Raw genomic sequence first — 11,711 nt, forward strand, 5'->3', positions numbered from 1 at the left:
TGTTTAAGAAGGCATGTATCTGATAGCGTGTTAGCCAACGTATTTGGGTGTCCCCTAGTTTGTCTTGTATTTCTTGTGTTGGTATGGGTTTTTTGATTTTGTAGAAGTATTTTAGACAGTGTAGGCCTTTGGCTTGCCAGGGTTTTATCTGGAGGTTTTGTTAACAACGTTATTCTCCAGTCCATTGGTTCGAGGTAGTTTCTGGGTGCTTCATTTGGCAGTAGTTGTTGTTGCAGGGTTGTCAATCTGTGGTGTGTGGGTTTAGCTGAGGTTGGTTCATTGTCTTGTGTTGCGTGTTCTGCGGGGTTGTTCTGTGAGTGGTACTTGATTGTCTTTGCTTTGTCATGTTGTTTCTGTTGTTTCTTCTTTCTCTTGTTGACTGTTGTCCAATCATTTGCTGTATTTTTGCCTTGGTTGTCGTTTGGTGGGTGATGGTTGCCATTCTGGTGGAGGGTTAAGCCGGAGGTTCTCCAGTCGCTGCAGGGCTTCAGGTATGTCCATGGCTGTGTTCTGTGTTGTGTCAGTTGTTACAATGAGACGAAAGGGAAAGCCCCATTGGTACTTTTGTGTAAACTACTTAACCAAAACATTCCCTTAAACTTCTCCACATAAAACAATAGAGTAACTTATCAGTAAAATACAGAGCAACAGAATTCAAAAACAAGTATAAAGGTAAAGGGACCCCTGCCTGCTAAGTCCAGTCATGAACGACTCTGGGATTGCGGCATTCATCTCACTTTACTGGCTGAGGGAGCCGGCGTTTGTCCACAGACAGCTTCCGGGTCATGTGGCCAGCATGACTAAGCCGTTTCAGGCGAACCAGAGCAGCACACGGAAATGCCATTTACCTTCCTGCCAGAGCAGTACCTATTTATCTACTTGCACTTTGGCGTGCTTTCAACCTGCTAGGTTGGCAGGAGCTGGGGCTGAACAATGGGAGCTCACCCCATCGCAGGGATTCGAACTGCCGACCTTCTGATCGGCAAGCCCTAGGCTCTGTGGTTTAGACCACAGTTCCACCCATGTCCCTTTAAAACAAGTATACATGCCTGAATTATGTCTGAATAAGCTTGTTAAAATAAAGTCTTCAGCAAGCACCAATAACTGAATAATGAAGGTACCTGCCTAATGTTAATGGCACATGTCCCAAGCACAGGCATTACTTCACTAAAATACTGACTTCCTACAGATGAGTGATGAATAATAGTAAGGGTTAAATGTGAAATCTTGTTCATGTTTGCCTTGAACCCGTTTGTGAATCTTTCCCGCATCAAAATACAGTTTTTACTACATTGTTCTGAAATTGTTAATTAGAAAAAACAAACCCATGGAAATATTATACGGTACGGCCTTAATTTATGCACACTCTAGAATGAATGTACTGTATGATGATGTAAGAAAAATTGGCACAGATGTTTCACACAGTGTGTCTAATTTTTAGTATTCACCACCAACTATTTACAAATAACTGCCTTTACCCAGTTGGCCACCAGATGCTGCTTTAGTCCCGCGTACGATATTAGAAGCATTCCTATGTAAAGTGTCTTCTGACCCAAATTGTGTGTTACTAGGGCCTAACCAGACCCAAGCTGTTTGAAACATTTTCAGGTAGTACCACATAGTAACAGCTGGAGAATGGATGGATAGGTGGCCTCTTGGTGAGGAACCAGTGGTGCTTTAACTGTGAGGAGATCTCTTTGCCAAGTGGCAGCTTATTCAAGAGTTAATGTGACACTCCTGCTTAATTGTGAATGGTGCACATCTCTTTAAATGCCCAGGTTTACTTGCAGTAAACAACGAACAATTGAGGTCACTTTGCTGCCATTGCTTCTCTGTGTATTGTACAAAAACATTGCCATTTAAACATATGTGAACTGATGGCATTTTCCTGTTTAAGGTTTGGTTCCTTTTTGTGAATTTTCTCTTGGGGTTGGGACTGAACATTTGATGGGGTTCCAAAGGGAATGTAGTTCTGAAACGGAGGGCTGGTAATCTGGGGGGAAGTTCTCGGGAGTGATTTCTGTTCAAAATTGTCACTGGGCAGTCGCCAATAAAAGAGAAATGGCTTGAGAAAAGGAGGCACAGAGTTGAAGCTAGTATTGCACTGTGAATCTCAGCACCGCACCTTGTATTGTGTTTGGAAGAGCACACACACACAAAAAAACACCCCATCATTTGGATGTAATCTCTAAAATTACCATGTTCTAGCCAACAAGTCCCAAGCAAGATTCAAGGACGAGAAGAACTACTTTGTAAATGGATGACTAAAAATCAGTGGTTTGCTTTGCCCAGTGTGATCACCCAGGGGCTCAGTGTGCCAAGCCTCGAATTGTGGGGAAGTCAGTTTTGTACATTTGAGGCGTAGGGCAGAGCAACTCCAAGGTTTACCTTTAAATTTATAGCCGCAGACCAGACGCAGCACAAATCTGTTAGGTGGCAATTCTAGTGGTTCGGCTGCAGGCAAAAGTAGCAATCCTAAACATGCTGACTCCCACGTAAGCAGATATAGGATTGCAGTCTGTTAATTTTATTATTTTCTTCATTAAATTTGTATACTGCCCTTCATCCATAGGGCAGTTCACAACAACAACAACATAATAATAATAATAACAGCAGCAGCAGCAGCAGCAGCATAATAAAAATCGGGGGGGGGGGGAGACACCCAACCTCCCACAAACTAATAACCTAGTTCCCACTGAAATCAATGGGATAAAGTTAGTCATGACTTGTCTTATGGTCCTTAGATTTTAATTGGAGCTACAGCTCCTTTAGTCTGTATCCAACCTAATATTATTTTTCCTCTGTATGATTGTGACATATGAATTGATTGAGTGGCTTCCTTCTCTTCCTAAAGTCACTCAAGAAAAAATATTCCAGATTACCAAGTAATCAAATCCCTAGTACACGATGCAAAATTCTGTGGCGTTCATTGATTGTAACTCATACTTCCGAAGGGAGTCCTCTGCAATTTTGCTGCCATTGTCCATGCCCTAGTATCTCACAAGTACCCACACCCAAGGAGTTGTTCCGAAGTGGCTCTGTTGGGACCCACAGCCTGCATCCACTCATAGTCCATAATGTTGAAATTCCTGCCTGTGTCACAGGAGGAGTTCACTCCGTTGATATGCCTGCTTGACGTGTCAAAGCTCCAATCAGCATCATTCAGCTTTGCAGAGGGAGCCAACTGAAGACTCTGCCATTGTGGGGAAAGGGCCTCCTCTTCTGAGAGGGAGCCCTTCTTTCCCTCCCCAGCCCAGTGACGGCCCCCTCCACCTTGGCTCGGCTGCAGCTGAGATAAGAATAGTTAATGCTGGGAGTTTCTGCCCACTCAGGATTCAGCTTCACTTAAATGAATGTTGCTCCTCTTCTGACCTAGATGTGGAAGACCAAACCAAGTTCAAGCCAAAGGAACTGAAACCAGACTCTCTAACCTCCGCCATCTCTGCCCACAAAAAGGCTATTATGCGCCTCTTGCCTTGAAAGGGAGAATTCAGAAGTTTATAACTCGTATCAACAGCAGTATTCTTTCCAACCTTTGGGAAGCCATAGAGCTTCTTTTCGTCTCATGAGTGGACTGATCTGGAGCAGAGTTCATCGCCTGGAAGATATAAAAAAGAAGAATCATCAATTAAATGTTTCTATCAAAAGACGATTGTCAAGGGCAAAGGGAGTGAGGTGGAGTGGTGAGCCCTGTCCTTCACAGGCCACTTCCAGCAGGCTTGCCTAAGCTGCCATCTTAGATTTCCCACAATGCCTTTGACAATGCATCATTCTGGTGCACCGTGGCGAACTCAAATGGTAGCTCCAACTTGCAAAGTTTTGGGGTGGGGAATCCCAGGGGGTTTGAACTGCAGCAGCTACCCAAGGGTGTTTGGTGCAGGTGTTTGGCATGGCATGAGAATAACTTTTCTTTGCACCCATGGCCATCAGTATCTACCTCTTCACTATTAGGCAGAATGTTAGATCGTTTCTGGTGAAAGCATCATCTGTGTTTTGCCAGTAGCATATTCTCAGCCATCTGCATTGCCTCCCACTCGCGCTCGCTTAATCAGAGCACACAAACATACCTTCTGCTGAACTTTAGAAGGTGGTTCTCTGCTCATAAAGCTCATTAGCTTTGTAGCAGCAAAGGATTCTTCAAAGCCTCTGCTGGCAGCAGCAAGGGTCTGTTAATCTGGATTTACTGCCAACAGGAGCCCAAAGGAGGCAGCGACAACAATTAGGTTGAATTATTTATTTTCTCTTGGGATTCAGGAACATTTGGGGCCAGGCTTTGTGAATATCTTGCTTGATGACCATATCTTCCCTACAATGGTGAGATGCATTGCATTTCTCTTTAAACTAGTAACTATTTCTAAATTACTAAATTTAAACTTCATAAAAATCAGCATATGCAAACTTCATGCAAATCTGTCCCTTTCATGGGGGACGGAAAGGGAGGAAGGTCTTTCCTCTTTTTGGCAAAACATAAGTGGCCAGTCTAGAGGGGAACATTTATTTCCCCTTGCCTGCCTGCCTTTTTCCTTATTCCTATAATGCCTCCCACCTCCCGTCTACTCCAGTGAACTTTGTATGCGACCAAAGGAGGCATGCACATAGACATATGAGACTGATAGACATCGTGGGTTGTATCCAACATAGAGTCTCATGCTCTATGTAGAATTTTGTATCAGCTGCTTATTCTTTTTTGATTGGATTGGACTTTCACCTTCAAGGATTGCTTCTTAAATGCAGAGATTATAATAACTATACGAATAAAAACATAAGGGCTGCTTCCCAAGTCAACATTTTTACACAGGTGAAAAAGTGGATAGATAGATAGATAGATAGATAGATAGATAGATAGATAGATAGATGATAGGACACAGCAGTTCTGAAAACATAACACAGAAAAAACCTTTTCATATTACATCATTAATACAGCCAATAGCATTGCTCTTAGGAAACCTTTGCAAATCATACTTACAGCTGGGTGAACATAGATAGCAACTTTATTCTCCTTGTCCTACAACAACAAAAGAACACATTTTCTGTGTTGTGGACCAAAAGCCTAATTTAGTCAACGGTACATAATCTCTTCTTGAATCTGTCTACAAGGACCACAACTAAGCAAAAATTGGGGGAGATCTACTAACCTTGAGCCATGCACAAAAGGATCCATGCTCCATATGGGTTTTTATTGCAAGCTTGGCTAATGCTCTGCTAGGCTTGCTTTTCGATCTCAGGGTTGTTAAAGTCTTTCTCAGGGGTGCTGCTACAAGTTAGAAATGAAATTGGGGTTGGAAGAATGTCCTAAGGAAAAGCGGGTCATACTGGGATCAGATCAGAAACTGGGACAGCTGTAAATCTGGATCTGTCCCTGAAAAATAGGGACACCTGGAGGGTCTGCTACCTGAATCCCTAACTGGGGGGTATTTGACTGAAAGCTACTTGCTGAAATGCTCCAACATCAGTCTTGGGGCGGAAACCCAGAGACCCAGCCTAGTATGAAAGAAGGTAGCTTGGACTGAGGCCCACCACAGTCCAACACAGGAGGAAGATGTCAAAAAGAAAACAATTTCACTGGAGACCTTTTCCAAAGTCTGTTTGTTTCTAGAACTAGACAATGAAAGGAAATGGAGTTTATATGTTCTGTCCCAAGGAGTTCATAGTTTACTCTTTAAAAAGATAGGCTGGGCCTTGTGTAAATACTTGTCCCCAAAATATATATCTGCTATTTTATAAGAAAAACAAAATGAATGAAAAAGGCCACCTTAAAGTTAAGGAAGTTTTATTTTTACTCATTCATTTCTGTTCCACCAACAGGGCTCCAAAGAGCAGCTATTAACTGCAAATCTATTCTTGACAAACTTAGATTTACTCCCAGATTAACAGTTTGATCCTAGCCATGGCTACTCAGAAGTAAGCCCTGCTGAATTCAATAGGGCTTACTTCCACGTAAATGTGGTTAGGAATGCAGCCTAAGTGGATTTTAATGGTGTCACACTTGGGTTAACTGCATTTATGATGTGCGTGATTTTTTAAAATAGGGCTTGCTTTTATGCTTAGCTTTGATTCTGCTGTGAACAGCTTGGATTCCTTTGCAGGTTAAAATAATATAGACACGCTTAAGTAAATAAAAAAGGTGGGACTGGGGGGGATAACTCCTTTCATCTCTCCCAACCTTGTTCTGCGTCCTAGAAACAGGTTTGCTAGTTTTGTAAGAACTAGAACTTTCCCTGCCCTGTGTTATGTTTATTTTCACACCAGGTTTTTCACATGCAGCCAATCTCAGGGCAACAGAAGGCAGCCCAGGGCAACCAGAGCCAGCAATCTGAGAGAATCACCTCAGGCGGCAGAGGCAAGGAGAAGCTTCTGCAGGGGTCTCCTCCTCCCCACTCCGAGGTCCAAGGAGGTCTTCCTTAGGGCAAGGCATTCTGGGTGAAGAAGAAGCATGACATCAGGCAGGGTGAACTCTAAAGAGCGCCACTATCTCAGGGGTGCTGTGGAAAACAAATATTGTCTGGTGGCCTGAAATATACTCGGAGTCGAGAATGGATTTCATGCTCTTTATTCAGCTCATAGTGGTGAGGAGGAATGGAAGTTTCCCCAGAATGTCTGCTTTATATACATTATTTACACAATGGGCCCCACATGATTGGCTAATTCCGGGATTCACCTGTGGGCCAATCAGGTTGCGGATTCACTTCCACCTGGAGCTGGATTGGGTGGCTCCTGTGGACCAATCAGACTGCTGCATTCTGGACCCTATTGTTTTAGTACCAATCAGACTGCTGCCTTTGGGATCCTATTCAACTCAGTACATAACATGGCCATTTTAATTTCCCACACAGTGCTAGGAGCAATGCTCTGCACTCTGGAGCGTTATGGAAAATCGAAATGGCTCCCGGCCACTGCTGAAAAAAACAGGTGATCCCATTTGTTGGTTCCCCGCCCCAAGAAACGAGATCTGGCAACAGGCATGCAGCAAAATAGGATGGCAAAATGGGCTGGCGACCCTTGAGAATGTGGATGGAGCGTGATGTCTTTTGAATGTTCCCTCGAGTTTAATATCTTCCCCGCAAACAGAAAACCAACAGAGCCGGCCAAGTTCTGGGGCCTAGTACCTTTTCCCCCCTTTCTATTTGCAGGGAGTTTCATGTGCTTTGGATTTAACGCTGAAGGAACATTTGGCCGCAGGATTCCCCCGTCTGTAGCTTGGGAGTGATGCAGGCTTTCCTGCCACTTTCTTTTGTACGTCATGCTAGGGTAGAGTGTGACGTCAAGGGTGTGACCAAGAGACAGACCATCGGGAAGCTGCCTATTTTAGATTGATCGTGAGCAGCCATGAAGCGGGCTTTCTAATTATGTTTCTCTGCAGACATTTATCTGGCAGGTGACCAACCTTCCCCTTCTCCTCCCCAGCCTCAATCTGCCAGTTTTGATGAAGTTAACAGAAGGATATTTAGGGAAAGTTCTTGCCTTTCTGAATAAAAAAAAAGAGGAAAGGTTTGTGTTTTGTTTTGTTTTCCCCCCAGGAGGAGCTAAATGACCTCAGGGAATATTATTTCCATGGCTGTTTTTCGGGATAATGCATTGTGCAATGGGTTGGTAGTGTCCTGGCTTGCTGAGGCACCTTCGCGTATTTGCAGAGACAACAAACACGCCCTGTAAATGCTGTCATTAAATGGACACCAAGCCCCTGGAGAGCGGCTGCACTTCAATTAAGAGGACGGCACGCCTTTCCAGAAAGGAGCTAATGGCTCACGTAGCTTTGAGTTGCGGGTGCAGGCCTTCGCTCCTGCCTCATAAACATCTGCATGGCACTGGAATCCCGGGAGTCATGGGGAGGAGGAGGAGAGGAGGCCCCCACAGCAGCCAACCCTCGAGCGCCAACTCCCTTTGGCCACATCTGGATGTCACACTAAACCGCGACTGTGTGCCACGTAAACAAACTTAGGCCCCGTCTGCGCTAACTATTTAAATATCACGGCACCACTTTAAACAGTCCCGAGGGCTCCATTGCAGCTTAGCTCGGTCGGTTAGCATGTGGTGCTGATAACGTCAAGGTTGCCGGTTTGATCCCCGTGTGGGACAGATGCATTTTCCTGCATTGCAGGAGGTTGGACTAGACGATTGACAATTCTATGATACAGTGATACCTCGGGTTAAGAACTTAATTCGTTCCGGAGGTCTGTTCTTAACCTGAAACTGTTGTTAACCTGAAGCATCACTTTAGCTAATGGGGCCTCCTGCTGCTGCCGTGCCACCAGAGCACGATTTCTGTTCTCATCCTGAAGCAAAGTTCTTAACCTGAGGTAATATTTCTGGGTTAGCAGAGTCTGTAACCTGAACCGTATGTAACCTGAAGCGTATGTAACCCGAGGTACCACTGTACTTCTAACAGTAAATATAAGCCAAACCTTCAATATGGTTCACAGGGGCAAAAGACATTAGGGCCCCAAACAGTCAAATCAGCATTTATCATTCATACATTCATTCATTCATTCATTCATTCATTCATTCATTGCATTTATATCTCACTTTTTCCTCCAAGGAGCTCAGGGTGGCATACATGGTTCTCCCCACCCCCATCCCCTGGCTCCTTGTTTAATTCCAGCAACAACCCTGTGAGGTAGGTTGGGCTGAGAGAGGCAGCGACTGGCCCAAGCTTCATGGTCGAGTGGAGATTTGAACCCTGGTCTCCCCAAGTCCTGGTCCAACACTCCTAACCGCTATACCACACAACCATACCACTTTAAACCAGCAGGGCTTCCCTCAAAGAATCCTGGGAACCGTAGTTTGTTCAGGGCGCTTAGAGTCGTTAGGAGGCCTCCTAATTCCCTCGCAGAGTTCTTGGAACGATTTCTCAGTTGTTCCCTCTTTCCAGGGAACTCTGGGAATGGTGGCTCTGTGAGGGGAACAGGTACCTCCTAACAGCTCTCTTGACAAACTCCACTTCCCATGATTCTTCGGAGGAAGCCATAACTGTTTAAATTTGGCACAATGCTGCTTTTAATCAATAGTGCTGATGGAGCCCTAGCATCAACCCAGGCTCTTGTGCGGCTGAGACCATCCTGAATTTTCTCTGCTGCTTTTCCTTAACCGCAGTTTCCCACATTGTCCAAACTAGGAACTGGTTAACATTCACCACAGTTAGTATTAACAAGCCGGTGTCTTCCTGCTTTTGACTGTGGACCTACTTTCCACACTGCCATGTCCTTGGCCCACTAACGTAGCCCTTGACAAAGAAAAGAGTCCTAACCTTTGTCTTATGCAATATAGATGTACATATGTGCATGTACATATTTTGCATTATTCATCTAGGCTAGGAGAGAAGTGCAGGGAACAAGCTGCCCCCCCTTTTCTTTCTACTTTTTTGATGCATACTAGTCAGTGCCAATTTGTTCAGAGCAGAACAGACCCAGTCCTGAGGCCTGGGAGAAAATATATTTCATGGTTACCTCTGCTTAACATCTCAGGCGTGGAGCCAGGCCAGTTTTGGCACCCATCCGGACCTGTGCAAGCCCCACCCACCCAGATACACAATTCTGTTAGAATAAACAGTTGCATGAAAAGTGGTTCTTTCCACGCTGAATGCTGCTGAAACTCTTCTTTTTTTTTTTTTTTTTTTTTTTTTTTGCCTGGGGGCGTGGGTGGACTCAGGAGAGGTGCTACATTAATGTCAAGAAAAGAAACAGGAAACAACCAACGCAGGGCCCCCGCTTCATGTTTTTGCAAACTGTATACAGGACTATTTGCTCGCAGCGACTGGTTATAAACAACCAATCAACTGCATTTAACTTGTTTGTTTTAAACGCACGTGTGCACGGTTGTTTCTTAAAATAAGAGGAGTAACGTTGCACTAAGATGCAGGGCCTTTTCCTTCGTGTTCTGAAGAATCTATGCAAATATAAAACTTATCCGTTTATTTTGGGATCGTCTTGGGATCGCAAAGAAAAATCATAGCAAAAGAAACCCTCCTGCCTGAGAGGAATAATAAAGAAATGGACAACCTAAAAATAAAATTTAAAAACATCAGAAGAAAGACAAGCAGCTTAGTTGTCTGATTATTGTGAAGCAAAAGTCGTAATTTGAAGGCTGACTGCTTCTGGGGGACCGCTAGCAAACCAGATGTTATGGGCTCCAACGCCCTTTTTCCTTGACCACTGGCCATGCTTGGGAGTTGGAGTCTAGCAATACCTGCAAGGCCTCAGGCCTCCCACCCATGCTTTCAACAAATTGCCTATATGAGGAGGCAGTGAACTGGATTGGGTCCGTGTCCATTTTAACTAGTTGGTTCTGGGGGTGTCGTGGTTCTGTTGTGGCTTCGTCAAAGGAAAACCTACGCCACGGCAAAGCACGTGTGAGAAACGTCGCGGCTACATTGGCCCCAAAGGTTCAGATAACTGCCTGCAGCGTATGTCTGTCACACGGCTGCAAACGAAGGAGAAAGGGAATGGAGCCACAGTCCTGCAAACTCCAGCAAGCGCTTCCCATGCAGAGAGCGCAGGGTTTTGCTTCGCTTCTGGCTCAGCCAGCGTGTTGCTAAAGTAATTATGACATTACCTCATCCTTGGCTCGCAGCCCTGTGTTATCATGCTGAGCAAGTCTTTTTGGGAACATCTTGAGTGGGCTAAATGTTTACAGCTCAACAACAGTTAGTCATTGAAGCAGCCTCTTATTTAAACCCATCTTTCATACTGCAGCTTCTCTCTTTCTCCCCCCCCCCCCACCTCCCATTTATTTTTTTGCTGTCAAGGTCTGAAAATTACTGAGATGGAATTTTTAATATAAGAGGGGGTTGGTACAGGCTGTAAACAGCAAAAGCTGGAGCCGAAGAACAGGGCCAAAGGTGGGTTAGTGAGACGACTTAGCAGATGATGATAAGACGTTGGCTGCCATCCTAGTAACCACTTAACTGAGAGTACGTATCCTTGAACTTAATGGAGCTTACTTCTGAGTAGAGAAGTATAGGATTGCACTGTTATGCTGCCTCCTTAGAATAATAGAATTGTAGAACTGGAATGCTGAGGAATCTCAGCTAAACCACGACAGAGGGCCTTCCTCAAGTCTCATTCCTTCTTCAAGTCTAATTCTTGTTGTGTTCCCAAGACGGTGCTTGTAGGTACAGAAACATAGAATAGTATCTTAAAGAATCAGAAGTATAACCCTAAAGTCACTCACTTTGGAGTAAGCCCCACTGAACTTCCCAAGCCAGGTGTAGACCCTGCAAAACTTCTCATTTACAACATCTGCAAGGGCAAAACATTGGTAAGATGTACTGCAAATATTTTGCAAGGCAGACATAGGCTCGTGTACAGCATTACGAATGCCTCATTTTTGTAAAATATTTCCAAATTCTTTTATGCTGGGGGGACACTTTTAGCAGAATCTGTAAAACAGTGTTGTTGTTGTTGTTGTTGTTGTTGTTGTTGTTGTTGTTGTTGTTGTTTTACTGTTTCTGGAGGCTTGAAACATTTCTACACCTCACATATTGCCTGTTATTCTTACAAAATTGTTCAAAGTCATCTTTCATGGCCTTGGAAGCTGGTAAAATGCTTGACACTCCAACCAGATATGGTTGGATTAGATGTGGTATTTTCAGTGTCTTCAGCAGTAAGGGTGAGTTTCTTCGACTTCGGAGGAGACAGGCACATTGGAGAGTGTTGGTAGAGCAGCAGCAGAAGGCTCTCAATGCTCCTTGGCAGATACTTGAGGTTCATTAGCAG

This window comes from Podarcis gaigeae, assembly GCF_964106915.1.
Source record: "Podarcis gaigeae genome assembly, chromosome: 4".
Lineage (NCBI taxonomy): Eukaryota > Metazoa > Chordata > Lepidosauria > Squamata > Lacertidae > Podarcis > Podarcis gaigeae.